This window comes from Coregonus clupeaformis, chromosome 1 (genome assembly GCF_020615455.1).
Source record: "Coregonus clupeaformis isolate EN_2021a chromosome 1, ASM2061545v1, whole genome shotgun sequence".
NCBI classification, from domain to species: domain Eukaryota; kingdom Metazoa; phylum Chordata; class Actinopteri; order Salmoniformes; family Salmonidae; genus Coregonus; species Coregonus clupeaformis.
In genome coordinates, this window is record NC_059192.1 from 68,042,838 (window position 1) to 68,067,351 (window position 24,514).

The window sequence follows — 24,514 nt, forward strand, 5'->3', positions numbered from 1 at the left end:
GAGATCTCCACTCAAGCTCACCAACTCGCCATTCATCAACAGCAGCTAACCCATTTAACTACAGTAACAGAGGAACTCGTCAGGACGCTACAGAGGTTGCCGGTGTCGCTAACGAACCCAGCCCCTCCTCCACCGAACGCGAGTGTGGGCGCTTCTCCCCCACCATCACTCACAGTTAACCCACGTCTGGCTCTCCCTGATAAGTTCGACGGCAACCCAACTAAAAGTAAGGGATTTCTACTGCAATGTTCATTATTCATTGATCAACAACCAGCTATGTATGTCACCGATGCCAGCAAGATTTCCTTGGTATGCTCACTCCTCGCTGACAAGGCGTTAGAGTGGGTGACGGCGGTTTGGAGAGAGGATGGCACTGCTTTTCCATCGTTTGGTACCTTTCTTCAACGCTTCGGGAAATATTTGAACACCCGGAGGGGAGGTATGAGAGCTGATGACCGACTACTTGCGTTGAGCCAGGGCAGGAATACCGCAGCAGAATATGCTTTGACATTTCGCACTCTAGCAGCTCAAAACCGACTGGGTGGAGAGCACACTTAAACTGCTCTTTCGCAAGGGACTCAGCTTGGAGTTGCAATCCGAACTGGCCTGCCGAGATGAAGGGAAATCGCTGAATTTAAAGTCTGTTTTAAAGTCACCATTGGCCTCATGGTGAAATCCCTGAGTGGTTCAACTAAGGCAACTAAGTTACGAAGGACACCTGTATCTTTGTAGTGACTGGGTGTATTGATACACATTTTTTTATCCTAAACTTATTTAGGCTTGCCTTATCTAAGGTTTTGAATATTTATTGACACTTCCTTTTTAATTAATTTGTAAAAATGTCAACAGTGAAGAGGCGACTCTGGGATGTTGACCTAGGCAGAGTTGCAAAGAAAAAGTCCAGTGTCAGTGTTCTTTTGCCCATCTTAATTTTTTTTTATTGGCCAGTCTGAGATATGGCTTTTTCTTTGCAACTTTGCCTAGAAGGTCAGCATCCCAGAGTCGCCTCTTCACTGTTGACGTTGAGACTGGTGTTTTGTGGGTACTATTTAATGAAGCTGCCAGTTGAGGACCTGTGAGGCGCCTATTTCTCAAACTAGACACTCTTAATGTATTTGTCCTCTTGCTCAGTTGTGCACCGGGGCCTCCCACTCCTCTTTCTATTCTGGTTAGAGCCAGTTTGCGCGGTTCTGTGAAGGGAGTAGTACACAGCGTTGCACGAGATCTTCGAAAACAAGGACATTTCTAAGTGACCACCATTACTTTTGAACGGTAGTGTACACCTTAGCCAAATACATGTAAACTCAGTTTTTCACAATTCCTAAAATTTTATCCTAGTAAAAATTCCCTGTCTTAGGTCAGTTAGGATCACCACTTTATTTTAATAATGTGAAATGTCAGAATAATAGTAGAGAGAATGATTTATTTTTGTTTCTTTTTTTTCATCACATTTCCAGTGGGTCAGAAGTTTACATGCACTCAATTAGTATTTGGTAGCTTTGCCTTTAAATTGTTTAACTTGGGTCAAACGTTTGGTAGCCTTCCCACAAGAAGTTGGGTGAATTTTGGCCCATTCCTCCTGACAGAGCTGGTGTAACTGAGTCAGGTTTGTAGGCCTCCTTGCTCGCACACGCTTTTTCAGTTCTGCCCACAAATGTTCTATAGAATTGAGGTCAGTGCTTTGTGATTGCCACTCCCATTCCTTTATTTTGTTGTCCTTAAGCCATTTTGCCACAACTTTGGAAGTATGCTTGGGGTCATTGTCCATTTGGAAGACCCATTTGCGACCAAGCTTTAACTTCCTGACTGATGTCTTGAGATGTTGCTTCAATATATCCACATAATATTCCTTCCTCAAGATGCCATCTATTTTGTGAAGTGCACCAGTCCCTCCTGCAGCAAAGCACCCCCAGAGCATGATGCTCCCACTCCCGTGCTTCATGGTTGGGATGGTGTTCTTCAGCTTGCAAGCAACCCCCTTTTTCCTCCAAACATAACAATGGTCATTATGGCCAAACAGTTATATTTTTATTTCATCAGACCAGAGGACATTTCTCCAAAAGGTACAATCTTTGTCCCCATGTGCAGTTGCAAACCGTAGTCTGGCTTTTTGTATGGCGGTTTTGGAGCAGTGGCTTCTTCCTTGCTGAGCGGCCTTTCAGGTTATGTCGCTATAGGACTCGTTTTACTTTGGATATAGATACTTTTGTACCTGTTTCCTCCAGCATCTTCACAAGGTCCTTTGCTGTTGTTCTGGGATTGATTTGCACTTTTCGCACCAAAGTACATTCATCTCTAGGAGACAGAACGTGTCTCCTTCCTGAGCGGTATGATGGCTGCATGGTCCATGGTGTTTATACTTGCGTATTATTGTTTGTACAGATGAACGTGGTACCTTCAGGCGTTTGGAAATTGCTCCCAAGGATGAACCAGACTTGTGGAGGTCTATATATTTTTTTCTGAGGTCTTGGCTGATTTCTTTTGATTTTCCCATGATGTCAAGCAAAGAGGCACTGAGTTTGAAGGTAAGCCTTGAAATACATCCACAGGTGCATTTCCAATTGACTAAAATGATGTTAATTAGCCTATCAGAAGCTTCTAAAGCCATGACATAATTTTCTGGATTTTTCCAAGCTGTTTAAAGGCACAGTCAACTTAGTGTATGTAAACTTCTGACCCACTGGAATTGTGATACAGTGAATTATAAGTGAAATAATTTGTCTGTAAACAATTGTTGTAAAAATTACTTGTGTCATGCACAAAGTAGATCCTAACCGACTTGCCAAAACTATGGTTTGTTAACAAGACATTTGTGGAGTTTTAATGACTCCAACCTAAGTGTACATACACTTCCAAATTCAACTGTATATATATACACACACCAAAAAAGTGTTAAACAAATCAAAATATATTTTAGATTTTAGATTTTTCAAAGTAGCCACCCTTTGCCTTGATGACAGCTTTGCACACTCTTGGAGCTGGTTGAGAGAATGCCAAGAGTATTCTCCCATCTCCACAGAGGAACTCTGGAGCTATGTCAGAGTGACCATCGGGTTCTTGGTCACCTCCCTGACCAAGGCCCTTCTCCCCCGATTGCTCAGTTTGGCTGGGCGGCCAGCTCTAGGAAGAGTCTTGGTGGTTCCAAATTTCTTCCATTTAAAAATGATGGAGGCCACTGTGTTGTTGGGAACCTTCAATGCTGCAGAAATGTTTTGGTACCCTTCACCAAATCTGTGCCTCGACACAATCCTGTCTCGGAGCTCTACGGACAATTCCTTCAACCTCATGGCTTGGTTTTTGCTCTGACATTCACTTTCAACTGTGGAACCTTATATAGACAGTTGTGTGCCTTTCCAAATCATGTCCAATCAATTGAATACAGGTGTACTCCAATAAAGTTGTAGAAACATCTCAAGGATGATAAATGGAAACAGGATGCACCTGAGCTCAATTTCGAGTCTCATAGCATAGGGTCTGAAAACGTATCTAAATTAAATGTTTTAGTTTTAATAAATGTGCAAACATTTCTAAAAACCTGTTTTCGCTTTGTCAATATGGGGTATTGTGTGTAGATTGCTAAGGATATATATATATATATATATATATATATATATTTTTTTTTAATCCATTTTAGAATAAGGCTGTAATGTAACAAAATATAGAAAAATAAAGGGGGTCTGAATAATATATCTATATAATTTTAATTTAATTTTAAATGCTTTAAAGTAAAGAAAATTGTTTAATATGTTGTTTAGATCAATCAAGACAAAGACCTAAAATAAAAATATAAAATAGTGTTCCTAAGTTTAATGTAATTGGTGTTACCGTCTTGAAAATCACCAATTACAAAGATGCACAAGGACCTTGAGCATTCCATTTCTAATGTCAAACTGTTATTGGGAGAATGGTTTCAATATAAGGACAATTATTAGCTAATCACACCATTCTTAGTATGTTATAAGTTTGAGGGTTCCATTGATAATTTTGTGTGTCTATATTACGAGCGTCATTGGTGTTACTCAATTTAAATGGGAAATTACATTGTGCACAAAATGATTGATCATATCATTTTAGTAAATGCTTTTTAAAGGGTTAATGACCTTAGATTTTAGCTTTTAAGAAAATCCTGAATTACCTAAAATGTGTCATTGGTTTGACCATCATTGGTGTTACTACTCCTACTGGTGCCACAATGTTATCATAATGGTTTAACAGTTTTGTAAGTCATTAAGCTGCCATATTAGTTGATTTAGAATGGCAAAATGTACCCAAATAAATTTAAATAAAATACAACATCTGGAAGTCCTTTTATTTTTGTATTTTTTTGCCATGCCCAAATGCCACCGCAATTCAAGAATGACCTGTTTATGAACCCATAAAGCCAACACTCAAGCCCAAATTTGACGTAAACAATTAGCAACTCAATTTCCGCACAGCCTCTTTAATTATTGTGTTGCTTGGGTCAGGTCCACATTTCTGGAGGATGCAGAGGACAGGTTATCTTGTCTCCTTCAACCCAGCCCTGATTAGAAACTTCTGGATGGGGCTCCCCCCTGAAACCAACAAGATCGATGCCGTTTACGAGAGGAAGAGCGACAGCTGCATCATCTTCTTCATCGGTGGGAAAGACAACAGCACTATTGTAGCCCTATGTCGTGTTCATTATGTCACGTAACGGAAACTTTTTTGTAATGAAAAATGAAAATAATAATTTCTTATTGGAGGTACTCCTCCCTGTTTCTGTCCATTTTCTTCTGTTTGGTGCCTAATGAACATGTCCCTAGTTAGAATTAAAAACATCAGAACTTTGCTACAGTGGCTAATATCCTTATGAATGTGGTTGTTGTTGTGTTGTAAACAAAGGTGATTTCCTCCTCCTATCTATGACTGTGCAGGGGCTCAGTACTGGGTGTTCAAAGACACTGTGGCCCTCCCGGCTACCCCAGGCCTCTGGCAGAGTGGGGGATGAGGACCAAGGATGGCGGGATAGTGGAGAGAGTGGAGGCTGCCTTCGTGTGGGCCCACAACGGGAAGACCTACCTGTTCAGCGTGGGTGAGTTCTGGAGGTTCGACGAGGGCCGCAAGGAGGAGGGGAGGAAGCCGGAGGGGGGCTACCCCAAAGACGCAGCCCTCTGGAGAGGGGGTGCCAACGGACCCCGATGACATCATCAGCTGGGGAGAAGGTGAGGCCTTGAGAAAGACTTGAGGCTTGATGAGATTAAGGTGGGCTGCAGTGTTAATGTAGAGAAAGTGATAGTTCAGTGTTGTTCTAAATGACTAGGGCCAGGTGTTTTTCTGGGCCGTGTGACCTGTCAGGGAAAAACTCTGCTTGGACACCTTGAGCTATTATTCAGTTGGTTGAAACTAAATAAAATAAAATAAAATCATATTTGTCACATATACTGAACGTGTTTAGCAGATGTTATTGCGTGTGTAGCGAAATGCTTAATGCAGTAATATCTAACAAGTAATATCTAACAATTTCACAACATATACCCAATACACACAAATCTAAGCAAGGAATGGAATTTAAGAATATATACATATATGAACAAGCAATGACAGAGCGGCATGGACTAAGATACAGTAGAATATTATAGAATACAGTATATACAAATGAGATGAGTAGTGCAAGATATGTAAACATTATTAAAGTGACTAGTGTTCCATTTCTTAAAGTGGCCAGGGATTTCAATAAGCAGCAGCAGCCTCTAATGTGCTAGTGATGGCTATTTAACAGTCTGATGGCCTTGAGATAGAAGCTGTTTTTCATTCTCTCGGTCCCAGCTTTGATGCACCTATACTGACCTCGCCTTCTGGATGATAACGGGTTGAACAGGCAGTGGCTCGGGTGGTTGATGTCCTTGATGATCTTTTTGGCCTTCCTGTGACATCGGGTGCTGTAGGTGTCCTGGAGGGCGGGTAGTTTGCCCCCGGTAATGCGTTTGGCAGACCGCACCACCCTCTGGAGAGCCCTGCAGTTGCTGGTGGTGCAGTTGCCATACCAGGCGGTGATACAGCCCGACAAGATGCTCTCAATTGTGCATCTGTAAAAGTTTGTGAGGTTTTAGGTGCCAAGCCAAATTTCTTCAGCCTCCTGAGGTTGAAGAGGCTCTGTTGCGCCTTCTTCACCATACTGTCTGCGTGGGTGGACCATTTCAGTTTGTCAGTGATGTGTACGCCAAGGAACTTGAAGATTTCCACCTTCTCCACTGCGGTCCCGTCGATGTGGATAGGGGGGTGCACCCTCTCTCATCTCCTTTGTTTTGTTGACGTTGAGTGAGAGGTTATTCTCCTGGCACCACACTCCCAGAGCCCTCACCTCCTTCCTGTAGGCTGTCTCGTTATTGTTGCGAATCAAGCCTACTACTGTTGTGTCGTGCTCGGCCACACAGTCATGGGTGAACAGGGAGTACAGGAGGGGGCTGAGCACGCATCCTTGTGGGGCCCCAGTGTTGAGGATCAGTGAAGTGGAGATGTTGTTTCCTACCTTCACCACCTGGGGGCGGCCCGTCAGGAAGTCCAGGACCCAGTTGCACAGGTCGGGGTTCAGACCCAGGGCCTCGAGCTTAATGATGAGATTGGGGGGTACTATGGTGTTGAATGCTGAGCTATAGTCAATTAACAGCATTCTTACATAGGTATTACTCTTGTCCAGATGGGATAGGGCAGTGTGCAGTGTGATGGCGATTGCATCATCTGTGGATCTATTGGGGCGGTAAGCAAATTGAAGTGGGTCTAGGGTGACAGTTAAAGTAGAGGTGATATGATCCTTGACTAGTCTCTCAAAGCACTTCATGATGACAGAGGTGAGTGCTACGGGGCGATAGTCATTTAGTTCAGTTACCTTTGCTTTCTTGGGTACACGAACAATGGTGGCCATCTTGAAGCATGTGGGGACAGCAGGCTGGGAAAGGGAGAGATTGAATATGTCCGTAAACACACCAGCCAGCTGGTCTGCGCATGCTCTGCGCATGCCGTCTGGGCCGGCAGCCTTGCGGGGGTTAACATGCTTAAATGTCTTACTCACATCAGCCACGGAGAAGGAGAGGCCACAGTCCTTGGTAGTGGGCCTCGCCGGTGGCACTGTGTTATCCTCAATGCGGGCGAAGAAGGTGTTTAGCTTGTCTGGAAGCGAGACGTCGGTGTCGGCGACGTGGCTGGTTTTCCTTTTGTTGTCCGTGATTGTCTGCATACCCTGCCACATACTAGAGTGCAAAATACTGTCTCGATCTCAACTCTGCTTAATGTCCAACCAAATATCTTATCTAAGTCTGCATCTCGGCTTGCAATGTCATACGCAATCATTAAACAGCCCACCAGCTTTTCAAAGCATTTTAATCCAATTGTTTGATTATGTTACCTTCTAGGAGATGCTTACTTCTTCAAGGACAACCTCTATTGGGTGCTGAAGAGAGGAGGACTGGACCAAGATAATGTCACTCCAAAATCCATTGCGGTGGATTGGCTCAGGTGTCCACAAGTGTCCATGCCCACACCCCACCTTCCAGCCAATCCTCATCCAAAGGGAAAAGACTGCAGCTGTGACTTGAGCAGAGCATCTGCAAGGCCCATTTGTAGTTGGCTGATCCTGCTATCTGTCATGGTAGTATTCACCAGATTTGTTTTAAATTAACGAGTTAATAATAATAGTATAACACAGTCATGTCTACTAAGTTGAATGATCATTTGAAATATATGTTTTCAGTAAGGGTGATTCTCTCTCTCTCTGCTGTAGTCCTGCACTTATACCACTGATGGGTAACATTGTCCTTCAAGGGAAAACTTAGGCAAATTTGCAAATGTTGATACTAATGATGTTTGAACATATCCTGTACTGGGATGGGTTTGCCAAAATTATTAAGATAATCTTTAGAACTATTCATCTTAAGAGATATTTTAAAGTCCCCAAAAACATCTACACCTTATGTTAACCCTTATGTAATTGTAAAAAAAAAAACACCCATAGTTTCAACCCTCCTACTGTGAAAGACAAGCATTTAATGATATATTGTGTAAAGAGCAATGTATTTAAACTCTAGACAGAAACACTGCACTCTCACAACTCCCTCTTAATGATCCCTATAGTAATGACCTTATGTTTGGGGGACTGACATAGCCATGTAGGACTTGGGTCTAAAACCCTTTTCACACTATTATGCCAACCTGAAACAAACTGTGCTAGATACATGGACTCTGATTGCAACTCAATATTAGGAAGGTGTTCTTAATGTTTTGTACATTGAGTGTATATATAAATGATGTATACGTCTATGGTTGTCACAAACGAGACTCCCGCTGTTCCTCCTGCTCACCACCAGAGGGAACCCTCTCCTGAGTATTAAACCCCTGAACTACATTTCCCACATACCTGGCTCTGATTACCGTTGCACCTGACTCCCATCAGTAGACTATTTAGGTGCTCTCAAACTCTCTCTCTTTGCGAAGTCTTGTTTACCCTGGTGATTTTCTGAGCGTGTTCGCCTGTGTCTGTCTGCCCGTGGATTTACTCTGGACTGTTTTCCCTCCTTGATTCTTTGCTGCCTGCCCTGGACTATATTCTTTACTGGACTGATTTTTGTAAGCTTGCTGCCTGCCCTGACCTTATGCCTGTACCTGGATTACAAGTTGCCTTATCCCTACTGTTGTGTCTGCTGGCGATTGACCCTGTTTGTACGACCCAGATTGTAATAAAACTGCAAATGGATCCTCACTCTCCTGGAGCGTCATTACAGAAGACTTCGCCAACACACGATCCAGCAGCTCTGGTTCAGATGTCCACGGAGATCTCCACTCAAGCTCACCAACTCGCCATTCATCAACAGCAGCTAACCCATTTAACTACAGTAACAGAGGAACTCGTCAGGACGCTACAGAGGTTGCCGGTGTCGCTAAACGAACCCAGCCCTCCTCCACCGAACGCGAGTGTGGGCGCTTCTCCCCCACCATCACTCACAGTTAACCCACGTCTGGCTCTCCCTGATAAGTTCGACGGCAACCCAACTAAAAGTAAGGGATTTCTACTGCAATGTTCATTATTCATTGATCAACAACCAGCTATGTATGTCACCGATGCCAGCAAGATTTCCTTGGTATGCTCACTCCTCGCTGACAAGGCGTTAGAGTGGTGACGGCGGTTTGGAGAGAGGATGGCACTGCTTTTCCATCGTTTGGTACCTTTCTTCAACGCTTCCGGGAAATATTTGAACACCCGGAGGGGAGGTATGAGAGCTGATGACCGACTACTTGCGTTGAGCCAGGGCAGGAATACCGCAGCAGAATATGCTTTGACATTTCGCACTCTAGCAGCTCAAACCGACTGGGTGGAGAGCACACTTAAACTGCTCTTTCGCAAGGGACTCAGCTTGGAGTTGCAATCCGAACTGGCCTGCCGAGATGAAGGGAAATCGCTGAATCAATTCATCGAACTAACCATTCAGATTGACAATCTGATTCGTTCACGTCGTCCACTCAGAACGGTACCCACCAGCACACAATACCCGGTCACTCTGTCTCAAACTGAACCCATGCAGCTCGGATATACTCACCTGACTCCGGAAGAACGAGAACGCCGCATACGTCAACATCTCTGCCTCTATTGTGGTCAACCGGGCCATCTGAGGGCGTTTTGCCCCCACAAGACCACCTCCTCGTAATCCCTCTTCGGTGAGTCCTGGTGTTCAAGCACATCATTCCAGTTCTTGCATCAAAGTACCTATAGTATTATCTCTAGAGGGCAATCATATATCCACATCAGCTCTATTAGACTCAGGAGCAGCCGGGAACTTTATGTCTCACGAGTTTGCCCAACAACAACAACTCCCATTAATCTCCTGTAACTCTCAATTGGCAGTGGAGGCGCTAGATGGACGGCCTCTCGGCGATGGGAGGGTCCTGCACACCACCGTGGACCTTCAACTACAGACCGGTACCCTTCACACTGAGGTAATTCGTTTCTACGTCATCTCATCACCTCATAACCCGGTTATTCTTGGACTCCCCTGGCTACGTCAACATAATCCCCTTATCTCATGGAGGGAGGGTCGTATCATCAAATGGGACCCGTCATGTCACTCCAACTGCTTAACTGGCAGCCCTTCACTCTCCATTCAGACCGTCACGCTAAAGGACGAGCCGGTCCTTTTCCCCACTCCTCCCATTGAATACTCTGACCTCATCGAAGCTTTTAGCAAGACCAAGGCGATGGAACTTCCCCCCCACCGATCAAGCGACTGTTCCATCGAACTATTACCAGGCACAACACCACCTAAGGGCCGAATCTTCCCCCTATCACAACCCGAATCAGAAGCCATGAACAACTACATCGAGGAGGAACTTTCGAAGGGGTTCATTAGAACGTCGACATCACCTGCAGCCTCTGGCTTCTTCTTTGTTAAAAAAAAAGACGGTGGCCTACACCCTTGTATCGACTACCGGGGTCTCAACGACATCACCGTCAAGTTTCGATATCCTTTACCGCTGGTACCAGCTGCCCTAGAACAACTCCGCAAAGCCAAGTACTTCTCCAAACTGGACCTCCGCAGCGCCTACAATCTCATTCGCATCCGGGACGGTGATGAATGGAAGACAGCCTTCTCTACCAGCACTGGGCACTATGAGTATTTGGTGATGCCTTTCGGGCTGTCCAATAGTCCGTCCGTATTTCAGTCGTTTATCAATGACGTCTTTCGGGACATGCTTAATCGTTGGGTAATTGTTTACATCGATGACATTCTCATCTATTCCAACACCTATGAGGAACACGTGCAACACGTGAGAACAGTATTACAACGACTCATTGATCACCAATTATACGCCAAAGCAGAGAAGTGCGAATTTCACCAGACTTCCACGTCTTTCTTGGGCTACATCATCAACCAGGAGGGAGTCGCCATGGACGAGAAGAAGGTCAAGGCCGTTCTAGACTGGCCACTGCCAGTAACCTTAAAGGAGTTACAACGCTTCTTGGGATTTCCGAACTTCTACCGACGCTTCATCAGGAATTTCAGCTCGGTAGCCTCTCCCTTAACCTCTATGACTAAGAGAAATGCACCACACCTCACCTGGTCAACTACAGCACAGGAGGCTTTCGCAGAGAACTCAAGTCACGTTTCACATCTGCCCCCATCCTCCACCACCCTAATCCTGAAATCCCGTTTACAGTTGAGGTGGACGCTTCTAATACGGGCATTGGAGCCATCCTCTCACAGCGGCACGGATCCCCACTCAAGCTCTATCCGTGCGCCTATTACTCCCGCAAACTTAGTCCAGCCGAACAGAACTATGACGTCGGAAACCGAGAACTGTTGGCCATGAAAGCAGCTATGGAGGAGTGGCGTCATTGGCTGGAGGGAGCTAAACACCCGTTTGTGATTCTAACTGACCACAAGAATCTGGAATACTTGCGATCTGCCAAGAGACTGAATCCCAGACAAGCGAGGTGGGCTCTCTTCTTTACACGATTTGGACAGCGGAGTCACTCACCACCTTCCGGAGACATTTGAAACCCCACCTCTTTAAGGAATACCTGGGATAGGATAAAGTATTCCTTCTAACCCCCAAATTGTAAAGTGGTTATCCCACTGGCTATAGGGTGAACGCACCAATTTGTGAGTCGCTCTGGCTAAGAGCGTCTGCTAAATGACGTTAATGTGCCCTTGAGCAAGGCACTTAACCCTAATTGCTCCTGTAAGTCGCTCTGGTTAAGAGCGTCTGCTAAATGACTAAAATGTAAATGTAAAATGTAAATTTGACTTCACCGTTACCTATCGTCCCGGTTCAAAGAACACCAAAGCAGACGCATTATCACGCCAACACGACGGTGTAGTTCCCACTGAATCCAAGGAAACCCTGCTTCCTGAGTCATTAATCGTGGCCCCTATTCAGTGGGACATCATGACAGAGCTCACCCAGGCCAATTCACAAAAGACCCCTCCTCCCGAATGCCCCCCTAACAAAACTTTTGTACCTCAGGATCTCTGTCAGAAAGTGCTACAGCAAGTTCACTCCGTACTCAGCTCCGGTCATCCTGGAATCGCTGCCACTGTTCACCTGCTTCAGAACAGCTTTTGGTGGCCAACCTTGCGGGCAGACACAATAAAATTCATTAACGAATGCACCACCTGTAACACAAGCAAACATCTCAGACAACTACCATCGGGCCTACTGCAACCACTGCCAGTTCCCCACCGACCATGGTCCCATCTTGCCATAGACTTTATTACCGATCTTCCCAAGTCCAATGGGAACACCACAATATTCACTGTCATAGATCGCTTCTCCAAGGCCTGCCGGTTGATTCCACTTCCCAAACTGCCCACAGCATTGGAAACAGCCGAACTCATGTGCAACCTTGTGTTTCGCTTCTATGGCCTGCCTGAGGACATCGTGTCGGACCGGGGGCCCCAATTCACATCCAGAGTATGGTCAGCATTCTTCCAACAACTCAACATCAACATTAGCCTCACTTCAGGATATCACCCACAATCTAATGGTCAGACAGAACGCCTCAATCAGGAGATCACCCGGTTTCTCAGAGCCTACTGTCATCAGAACCAAGCAGACTGGAGTCGATTCCTCATGTGGGCGGAGTATGCACAGAACTCACTCCAGAAACCCTCCACCGGTCTAACTCCATTCCAATGTGTCATGGGCTTCCAACCTCCCCTATTTCCATGGTCAGGGGAACCCACCGAGGTACCCTCTGTCAACGACTGGCTCCAGAGAAGCGAGGACATCTGGAGTCAGGCTCACACCCACTTGCTACGTGCTGTCAGGAAACAGAAGTTGCAGGCCAATCGTCACCGTCGCCCCAATCCCGAATATACTCCAGGTCAATGGGTCTGGCTATCCACTCGAGACCTACGCCTCAGACTTCCTTGCAAGAAACTCAGTCCCAGGTATGTAGGTCCCTTCCAAATTGTTAAACAGATTACACCAGTTTCCTTCCGTTTGGCATTACCCTCTAATTATCGTATCTCTCCCACTTTTCATGTATCACTTCTCAAACCCGCTGGTGGTCCGAGAGCGGAGGAGGAGGAGCAGACCAGTGATCAGGGCCCCCCACCCATCTTGGTGGACGGCGAGGAGGCATATCAGGTTCGAGATCTACTCGATTCCAGACGCCGGGGCAGGCTCCTCCAATATCTGGTGGATTGGGAGGGGTACGGACCGGAAGAGCGATCCTGGGTTAATACAGAGGACATACTCGACCCCGCACTCATGACTGAGTTCCATAGGACGCACCCGGAGAAACCGGCCTCCCGACCTCGAGGAAGACCCCGGCGTCGTTCGCCTCTTCGCGTCAGGAGCCGTTCGCAGGGGGGGGGCTCTGTCACAAACGAGACTCCCGCTGTTCCTCCTGCTCACCACCAGAGGGAACCCTCTCCTGAGTATTAAACCCCTGAACTACATTTCCCACATACCTGGCTCTGATTACCGTTGCACCTGACTCCCATCAGTAGACTATTTAGGTGCTCTCAAACTCTCTCTCTTTGCGAAGTCTTGTTTACCCTGGTGATTTTCTGAGCGTGTTCGCCTGTGTCTGTCTGCCCGTGGATTTACTCTGGACTGTTTTCCCTCCTTGATTCTTTGCTGCCTGCCCTGGACTATATTCTTTACTGGACTGATTTTTGTAAGCTTGCTGCCTGCCCTGACCTTATGCCTGTACCTGGATTACGAGTTGCCTTATCCCTACTGTTGTGTCTGCTGGCGATTGACCCTGTTTGTACGACCCAGATTGTAATAAAACTGCAAATGGATCCTCACTCTCCTGGAGCGTCATTACAATGGTGTATGTAGGCACCAGAGTTGTGCTGAATTCAGAATTGTATTGAGAATGCCTCAAATTCCTAATACATTATTGAATTTGAATTGAAGTAGTCAACAGGATACAGAATTGCAATTCAAATTGGAATTAAAGGAAATATAATTGAATTCAGATGCTTCTACTATTCTATGTTAGGTGTAGTCTGCTTTATGTACATCTTGTGCATAAAGCAAACAAACATGTAGTTTTATGTATGTACTGTATATAAAATATTGTTGAAACAATTGATTTTCAGGACAAACTCTTAAAATGAATGATCAGGGAAAACTAACCCTGTATGCAAATATTCTAAGTTATTATATTTCATTAATCACTTCAATTTTGTTCAATCTGCTACATTTCCCAAAATGCATTAGTTTAACCCTCAAGTTGACCCTAAATCTTTTACAAAGAAGCCAAACAAATTAAATGGTTGGTGGAAATATAATTGGCTATTCTAAGCACTAAGCACAAAGTGTATATGACCATTTTTTCCAGAGAAAAAGTATATACAGTGAGGGAAAAAAGTATTTGATCCCCTGCTGATTTTGTACATTTGCCCACTGACAAAGAAATTATCAGTCTATAATTTTAATGGTAGGTTTATTTGAACAGTGAGAGACAGAATAACAACAACAAAATCCAGAAAAACGCATGTCAAAAATGTTATAAATTGATTTGGTCCTCTGTAGCTCAGCTGGTAGAGCACGGCGCTTGTAACGCCAAGGTAGTGGGTTCGATCCCCGGGACCACCCATACACAAAAATGTATGCACGCATGACTGTAAGTCGCTTTGGATAAAAGCGTCTGCTAAATGGCATATTATTTATTTTATTTTATACATTTATTTGCATTTTAATAAGGTAAATAAGTATTTGACCCCTCTGCAAAACATGACTTAGTTATTGGTGGCAAAACCCTTGTTGGCAATCACAGAGGTCAGACGTTTCTTGTAGTTGGCCACCAGGTTTGCACACATCTCAGGAGGGATTTTGTCCCACTCCTCTTTGCAGATCTTCTCCAAGTCATTAAGGTTTCGAGGCTGACGTTTGGCAACTAAAACTTTCACTTCCCTCCGCAGATTTTCTATGGGATTAAGGTCTGGAGACTGGCTAGGCCACTCCAGGACCTTAATGTGCTTCTTATTGAGCCACTCCTTTGTTGCCTTGGCCGTGTGTTTTGGGTCATTGTCATGCTGGAATACCCATCCACGACCCATTTTCAATGCCCTGGCTGAGGGAAGGAGGTTCTCACCCAAGATTCGACGGTACATGGCCCCGTCCATCGTCCCTTTGATGCGGTGAAGTTGTCCTGTCCCTTTAGCAGAAAAACACCCCCAAAGCATAATGTTTCCACCTCTATGTTTGACGGCGGGGATGGTGTTCTTGGGGTCATAGGCAGCATTCCTCCTCCTCCAAACACGGCGAGTTGAGTTGATGCCAAAGAGCTCCATTTTGGTCTCATCTGACCACAACACTTTCACCCAGTTCTCCTCTGAATCATTCTGATGTTAATTGGCAAACTTCAGACGGGTGTGCTTTCTTGAGCAGGGGGACCTTGCGGGCGCTGCAGGATTTCAGTCCTTCACGGTGTAGTGTGTTACCAATTGTTTTCTTGGTGACTATGGTCCCAGCTGCCTTGAGATCATTGACAAGATCCTCCCGTGTAGTTCTGGGCTGATTCCTCACCGTTCTCATGATCATTGCAACTCCACGAGGTGAGATCTTGCATGGAGCCCCAGGCCGAGGGAGATTGACAATTATTTTGTGTTTCTTCCATTTGCGAATAATCGCACCAACTGTTGTCACCTTCTCACCAATCTGCTTGGCGATGGTCTTGTAGCCCATTCCAGCCTTGTGTAGGTCTATAATCTTGTCACTGACATCCTTGGAGAGCTCTTTGGTCTTGGCCATGCTGGAGAGTTTGGAATCTGATTGATTGATTGCTTCTGTGGACAGGTGTCTTTTATACAGGTAACAAGCTGAGATTAGGAGCACTCCATTTAGGAGTGTGCTCCTAATCTCAGCTAATTACCTGTATAAAAGACACCTGGGAGACAGAAATCTTTCTGATTGAGAGGGGGTCAAATACTTATTTCCCTCATTAAAATGCAAATCAATTTATAACATTTTTGACATGCGTTTTTCTGAATTTTTTTGTTGTTATTCTGTCTCTCACTGTTCAAATAAACCTACCATTAAAATTATAGACTGGTCATTTCTTTGTCAGTGGGCATACGTACAAAATCAGCAGGGGATCAAATACTTTTTTCCCCTCACTGTATTCTTTGTTATCTGAAAGTGTGACTTGTCAGATTCAATGAAACTCTGATGTTCTATGACTGAGTGGAATTTATTTTAATTAAATTCTGCTTCCTGTCACTCAAACTCAAATTCTACGTCCTGTGTGGCCAATTTAATTCGAATTTCAACTCATGAGTTGAATGGGATTCAATTCCAAAATTCTGAATTGACCACAACCCTTCAAGGCACCTGAGCTGAGCCATAGGGGAGGCAATTTATGCTTTTTGTCCCCCCACTTTTGATCTGAAATCACCATCACCCACTCACAAAATTGATTGATGTCCTCGTTATAAAATTATCAACTTTACCCTGTATATTGAAAAAGTATTCAGATTTTTTTTTATAGCAGAACTATCAGAACTACTGAATATGGTGAACCTGAACAATCAATATAAAATCTATACTGTATGTAGGCTAAGCCTCGATCAGCAGGTAGTCAGATGAGAGTTGTGTCTCCGAACCGGTAGCTTACGCTACTTATATTATGGTAAAACAGCATTTTCATTTACTTAAGTGTAAAAAGTACAAGTATAAATCATTTCAAATTCCTCATATTAAGCAAACCAGATGTCACCATTTTTTCTTTTTTCTTTTTACGGAGAGCCAGGAACTTCTCCAACACTCTGATACAATTTACAAAGGAAGCATGTGTGTTTACTGAGTCCGCCAGATCAGAGGCAGTAGGGATGACCAGGGATGTTCTATTGATAAGTGTGTGAATTGCATCATTTTCCTGTCCTGCTAATGTATGGAGTAAAAAGTACATTATTTTCATTAGGAATGTAGTGAAGTAAAAGTAATCAAAAAATATAAATAGTAAAGTAAAGTACAGATACCCCTTAAGTACCTTACACCACTGGAAGGTAGTATTATGAGCAAAAACCATTATTGAACCTGCGATTCGTAACGTTTTAATCGTTTTTCTGGCCAATGCATGCTACATTTGGATCAGTTTAGGGTCCCGTAGACCGATGCACTCGCATCTTAAGCATTTTATTAATTATTACACCCACCCTTAAGAGCCAGGCTAGTGCAATACAACTCGGCTTGGTTTGGCTCAAATCAGTAGTGTGAAAAAGGTATTAGATTCCAGTGTAGATAGGACCCTGATCATAGATTACTACGAGGCTCATGTACCTGTTTACAATGTTTTGAATGGCATTTGATGTGAATGAGTTTCTATAGTAGTGACCATACATTTGCCAAAGGCTACTAAAACTACAGTAAATGTTCCATCCCTTACTTATTAGTGGTATAACTTGTGAATTGCATTTGAGATGATTTTACATCACCTTTTACTTGTCTCTTCCTCAATGATTTAAACCCAATGGATTACTTAAATTCTCACATGGAAAAAGGACTAGTTCTGTTTCATATTTTTTATATGCCTAAATGTGCCATTTATGAACTTTGTTTTTTTGACCCAGTTTGCTGTCCCGGTCACTCTCCTAATCTGGATCAGTAAAGTACTTTCTTCTGTGACCTACTGGTAATACACTCAGCAAACCAAAACTCAAGTTTACTTATGTAGGTTCTCTGATGGTATGACTGAAATATCTCACATGAGGGATTGACCTGAAACTCAAAAGCTCAAAGAACCAATCATACAGGTCTGTTGAAGATAGGTAGGTAGCAAATGCAACCACAGTCGTATTGTCCGTTCTGATCAAGATGTGACAATTCTGAAGGGAGGGTAGAAAGTGTTTCAGTGAAAGAAACACAGTCAGGAATTCAAGGTAATTTATGTGAGCAATGTGGAGTTGTGGGGTCCAAACTCTGTTTATTGCATTCTCCTTGTGAACTGCGCCCTAGCTTCTGTCGTCATCACCTTCCTTGTTGCCACTACCCCTAGGGGAGTGCCAGGAACGAAGATCGAGGGGCTCTTCCAGGGATGGGGAGCCGAGAGATATGCAGAGGTCAACTTTATTTGACGCATGTGCATCAGTTCCCTGCTCTTGTGGCGAGTAGCCCACAGTTTGGTTTGCTCTCACTCACCAGTGGTGCCGGAGCACCCTCTGGTGGCATTAGAGCGAGTCGTCCATTCATTGTTTTTATTTGAAGGGACAGTGTTAAAACACCAGGATATGGGGACAGTGCTATGTGGCGACTGACAGTTTTTGTCTTCCTGCCTTGGCTACTTTTTGGGGGGTTGCCTGGGGGCAATGTAGGATAGGAATGGTTCCCAGATTGTGTTAAAGTCCTTCAGTTTGTTATTTTGTTTGAAGATGGATCTCTCCAGGAAGGCCAGGTCAGACAGTAAATTAAGCCAGTGTATGGTTAAAACATTGGATCTGCTTTTCCAGTTTAGCAATATCACTTTTTTGGCGATTGTCAATTAAAATCAATAGGAACTGTTGTTTGTCCTTGGAGATACAATAAACCCAGTGGTCGTCATTATCAAGGTACTGTAGTATACAGAGTGATGGAGATGCAGGAATGGTAATATAACTGAGAGAATATTCAGAACTTTTCTCCAGTAATTCTCAATGATGGGACAAGACCAGAATGTATGGAGGTGAGTATCGGGAAGGTATTTTTGGCAGAATGGAAACAATGGGTGAATCAACAAGCCCCATCAGGGACAGAGTTCTATTGGTATAGGTGAATTTATGTACGATTTTGTACTGGATAAGATTAATTTTTGTATTACGCAAGATGCTGTGGGCATTGGTAAATACTTTGTTCTGGGCTGCACTGTCGAGGGAGATGTCCAAATCGTTGGTCTATTTCTCTAGGGAGGATAGATTATCACCTACTTCTGTCGTTTTTTATGCATAACATGCCCATATTATGCCTGCTCCAAGATTGGAAAAATACGTGTTTACTGTATATTACGGTGTACTTTGAGGGAACATAATTCAATTTTAGAACAGTAAAAATGTATTGTAAACATTTTCTGATGTGTGCCGCTACTAGATCAATAATCCATTGTCATTAACATTGTGAAGAATAACATGCCCATATTATGCCAGCTACAAGATTGTAGAAATACTACTGGATATTACAGTGTCATTTGAGGAAACCTAATTAGGAGGTAGGTCACATGACAAGATGGCGTATTGAACACACAGCGGTGCGAATCACCTCAAGATAAAAACGTAATATTTAATATCATATCATATACTCGTTGGTAATAACATTCAATCTGAATAATAAATCATAAGGATAGAGAAATGTATCAACAAATATTACAAAAACAAACATGACGGAGGATAAACAAGGTTAATCAATCTCCAAGAGAAAACGCGACTCCTCGACGGATACAGATTATTTATGCTTTTCACCACTGGGACTGGTAAGTGAGGAAAGCGATCTGTTGAAGTCAATACATGACAAACTGGGCATACTAGAGTTGGTCAGTAAGGATGTAAAGGAGTTGAAGGCGAGTCTTGAAATGAGTGACGAAAAAGCTGCGATAATGGAGAAAGATACAAAAAAGCTAAAAGGGACAGTTACTAAGATAGAAACGGATGTTAATGAACTTAAAAAGGAGAACAACTTTCTGAGAGAAGCCTTACTAGACATACAGACTGGCTCAATGAGAGAAAATCTAGTACTTACGGGTATCCAAGACAAAGAAGGAGAGGTTACCGAAAAAATTGTGAAGGAATTCTTCTTACAGGGCTTCAAATCCCACTCGATGCTGTTGATAAAATCCAACTTGAACGTGTACACTGTTTCGGACAAAGAGGACAGAGATATGAGCGTCCAATCGTTGCCAAATTTTCTTTCTTTAAGGATAAAGTAATGGTTAAAAGCCTAGGTAAAAGACTTGCTGGCACGAAAATAGGCATGAATGATCAGTTCCCGAGGGAGATTTCAGAATGGCGCAAAGTTCTGTACCCAATCTTCAAGGAAAATAGATTAAAAAGGAAGCGTGTTGCTCTTGTAGTCGATAAACTGTATATTGACAACCAAATGTTCCGCGACACAAAAACTACTCCATGGCTATTCTGAAAGTTCTAGTAGAGGAGTCGAATAATGGAACACCCAATACTAGCCATGGTAGAGATTGTAATAATAAAACACATTTACTGTATTTATAGTGTTTTATAAAGGTATAAGACGGCATTACAAGACAGGATAACAAGCGAAATAATCCATCTTCAAATATACAGTGGCTTGCGAAAGCATTCACCCCACTTGGCATTTTTCCTATTTTGTTGCCTTACAACCTGGAATTAAAATGGATTTTTGGGGGGTTTGTATCATTTGATTTACACAACATGCCTACCACTTTGAAGATCCAAAATATGTGTTATTGTGAAACAAACAAGAAATAAGACAATAAACAGAAAACTTGAGCGTGCATAACTATTCACCCCCCAAAGTCAATACTTTGTAGAGCCACCTTTTGCAGCAATTACAGCTGCAAGTCTCTATAAGCTTGGCACATCTAGCCACTGGGATTTTTGCCCATTCTTCAAAGCAAAACTGCTTCAGCTCCTTCAAGTTGGATGGGATCCGCTGGTGTACAGCAATCTTTAAGTCATACCACAGATTCTCAATTGGATTGAGGTCTGGGCTTTGACTAGGCCATTCCAAGACATTTAAATGTTTCCCCTTAAACCACTCGAGTGTTGCTTTAGCAGTATGCTTAGGGTCATTGTCCTGCTGGAAGGTGAACCTCCAACCCAGTCTCAAATCTCTGGAAGACTGAAACAGTTTTCCCTCAAGAATTTCCCTGTATTTAGCGACATCCATCATTCCTTCAATTCTGACCAGTTTCCCTGCCAATGAAAAACATCCCCACAGCATGATGCTGCCACCACCATGCTTCACTGTGGAGATGGTGTTCTCAGGGTGATGAGAGTTGTTGGGTTTGCACCAGACATTTTCTTTGATGGCCAAAAAGCTCAGTTTTAGTCTCATCTGACCAGAGTACCTTCTTCCATATGTTTGGGGAGTCTCCCACATGCCTTTTGGCGAACACCAAACGTGTTTGCTTCTTTTTTTCTTTAAGCAATGGCTATTTTCTGGCCACTCTTCCGTAAAGCCCTGCTCTGTGGAGTGTATGGCTTAAAGTGGTCCTATGGACAGATACTCCAATCTCTGCTGTGGAGCTTTGCAACTCCTTCAGGGTTATCTTTGGTCTCTTTGTTGCCTCTCTGATTAATGCCCTCCTTGCCTGGTCCGTGAGTTTTGGTGGGCGGCCCTCTCTTGGCAGGTTTGTTGTGGTGCCATATTCTTTCCATTTTTTAATAATGGATTTAATGGTGCTCCGTGGGATGTTCAAAGTTTCAGATATTTTTTTATAACCCAACCCTGATCTGAACTTCTCCACAACTTTGTCCCTGACCTGTTTGGACAGCTCCTTGGTCTTCATGGTGCCGCTTGCTTGGTGGTGCCCCTTGCTTAGTGGTGTTGCAGACTCTGGGGACTTTCAGAACAGGTGTATATATACTGAGTTCATGTGACACTAAGATTGCACACAGGTGGACTTTATTTAACTAATTATGTGTCTTTTGAAGGTAATTGGTTGCACCAGATCTTATTTAGGGGCTTCATAGCAAAGGGTGTAAATACGTACCATTTGCACGTACCATTTTTCCGTTATTAAAAAAAAAATTTGTTTAATTTCACTTCACCAATTTGGACTATTTTGTGTATGTCCATTACATGAAATCCAAATAAAAATCCATTTAAATTACAGGTTGTAATGCAACAAAATAGGAAAAACGCCAAGGGGGATGAATACTTTTGCAAGGCACTGTAACTAATTAGAACACAAGTACTCAATCAACATAGTGGAGATAAAACCATAGCAAACAGAAGACATAGAAGGCACAGTATGTGGGTATGTGTGGATGTATTGTGATGAAGGTGTGGTGTGCGTTTTTGTGTTGGGAAAAGTGTGACGTTAAGTGAGTGAGAAAGGAAATGGTTGCATGTCCCAGAACCAATGCATGTCTGTGAGCAGGGGTTGTGAGAGAGAGCATTCAATTTTGTGCAGATGAGGGATATACATTTTTAAATGAAGTATACATCTAATCTATTTTTGATTATCCTATCATGATGGAACGGTCCCCAACCCTATGTCCTAGACACCCACCTGAGCGACCCATACACCAAAAAGAAGTCCCTATCTGTTTTATGGCCCTTCTGTAAGTTGCCTATATAAAGCCAAAACAAAAATATAAATGCAGTCAGAGACCTACTAGAGCAGCACCGCCCCCTCAAGGTTATGAGCCTGCCTGGCAGGGTTGGTCCTACAAAGCCAGAGCCCCCTGATGGGAGAGCATAATATACAAATACATTCTCAAAGCTGCTAATGAGAACCTTGATGAACTTGTACCTAGCCGGTGGGGATTCCGGTGGGGTACCCCCATCCAGGTAACACTGGCTGCAGTAACCCATGGGGAAGGGGTCACACTCTGACAATCAGAGAGGGGGCATATTATTGTGGCCCTGGTGGCACAAAATAATCAAAGGTCTGACTGCACGGAGATGCTTGGGGAAATGGTTACAAAGGGGGACTAGAGTGTTTGTTTTTCAGGCAGGGGAAGAAGGTGGATCTGATCTCCATCACCTAGGACTTGACATAGGTTAATCAAATCTCAAATATTTGTACATTTTTGCTCAATCTTGCATCCTTTCTCAAACAGCTGTAACTGTATATGCATTCGTAAATCAGGTCCTTTCTTGAGTTGGGCTCTGGGATGTAACAACCGTTGAGCATCTGAGCTTATGGTTGATTGTGGAGGAAAGGGGTTGAGTGTGTAAGAGTATGTGCGTGTGTGAGTGTGTGCGCGTGCGTGTGTGTTTGTGTGTGTGTGTATGTATCCCACATCTGTTGCAAGGGGATAAGGATGTTAGGGAGAATATAGGATGAACTACAATAATTGTTTGCTAAAATAATAATTGCTTGACACAAATGTAATGTAATACAATGGCAATCCGGGTTATAGGTAACAATCCTTCGCGTGAACTGCAGATATTATTATGCATATTAATTGATAATGATGGAAATTAAGATATGCAAGATATTTGAATAGATATATATTTTTAATATATATACAGTGGGGAGAACAAGTATTTGATACACTGCCGATTTTGCAGGTTTTCCTACTTACAAAGCATGTAGAGGTCTGTAATTTTTATCATAGGTACACTTCAACTGTGAGAGACGGAATCTAAAACAAAAATCCAGAAAATCAAATTGTACGATTTTTCACTAATTAATTTGCATTTTATTGCATGACATAAGTATTTGATCACCTACCAACCAGTAAGAATTCCGGCTCTCACAGACCTGTTAGTTTTTCTTTAAGAAGCCCTCCTGTTCTCCACTCATTAGCTGTATTAACTGCACCTGTTTGAACTCGTTACCTGTATAAAAGACACCTGTCCACACACTCAATCAAACAGACTCCAACCTGGCCAAGACCAGAGAGCTGTGTAAGGACATCAGGGATACAATTGTAGACCTGCACAAGGCTGGGATGGGCAACAGGACAATAGGCAAGCAGCTTGGTGAGAAGGCAACAACTGTTGGCGCAATTATTAGAAAATGGAAGAAGTTCAAGATGACGGTCAATCATCCTCGGTCTAGGGCTCCATGCAAGATCTCACCTCGTGGGGCATCAATGATCATGAGGAAGGTGAGGGATCAGCCCAGAACTAAACGGCAGGACCTGGTCAATTACCTGAAGAGAGCTGGGACCACAGTCTCAAAGAAAACCATTAGTAACACACTACGCCGTCATGGATTAAAATCCTGCAGCGCACGCAAGGTCCCTCTGCTCAAGCCAGCGCATGTCCAGGCCCATCTGAAGTTTGCCAATGACCATCTGGATGATCCAGAGGAGGAATGGGAGAAGGTCATGTGGTCTGATGAGTCAAAAATAGAGCTTTTTGGTCTAAACTCCACTTGCCATGTTTGTAGGAAGAAGAAGGATGAGTACAACCCCAAGAACACCATCCCAACCGTGAAGCATGGAGGTGGAAACATCATTCTTTGGGGATGCTTTTCTGCAAAGGGGACAAGACGACTGCACCGTATTGAGGGGAGGATGGATGGGGCCATGTATCGCGAGATCTTGGCCAACAACCTCCTTCCCTCAGTAAGAGCATTGAAGATGGGTCGTGGCTGGGTCTTCCAGCATGACAACGACCCGAAACACACAGCCACGGCAACTAAGGAGTGGCTCCGTAAGAAGCATCTCAAGGTCCTGGAGTGGCCTAGCCAGTCTCCAGACCTGAACCCAATAGAAAATCTTTGGAGGGAGCTGAAAGTCCGTATTGCCCAGCGACAGCCCTGAAACCTGAAGGATCTGGAGAAGGTCTGTATGGGGGAGTGGGCCAAAATCTCTGCTGCAGTGTGTGCAAACCTGGTCAAGACCTACAGGAAATGTATGATCTCTGTATTGCAAACAAAGGTTTCTGTACCAAATATTAAGTTCTG

At 43.7% G+C, this 24,514-nt stretch overlaps 1 long non-coding RNA gene across 1 annotated transcript; it reads left to right on the top strand.

The window, feature by feature from the left end:
* Positions 1 to 5,140: 5,140 nt before the first annotated feature.
* Positions 5,141 to 7,717, top strand: LOC123492359. Its single transcript, XR_006661730.1, has 2 exons — positions 5,141 to 5,183; positions 7,371 to 7,717. It is a non-coding gene; the product is annotated as an uncharacterized LOC123492359 (long non-coding RNA).
* Positions 7,718 to 24,514: the final 16,797 nt, after the last annotated feature.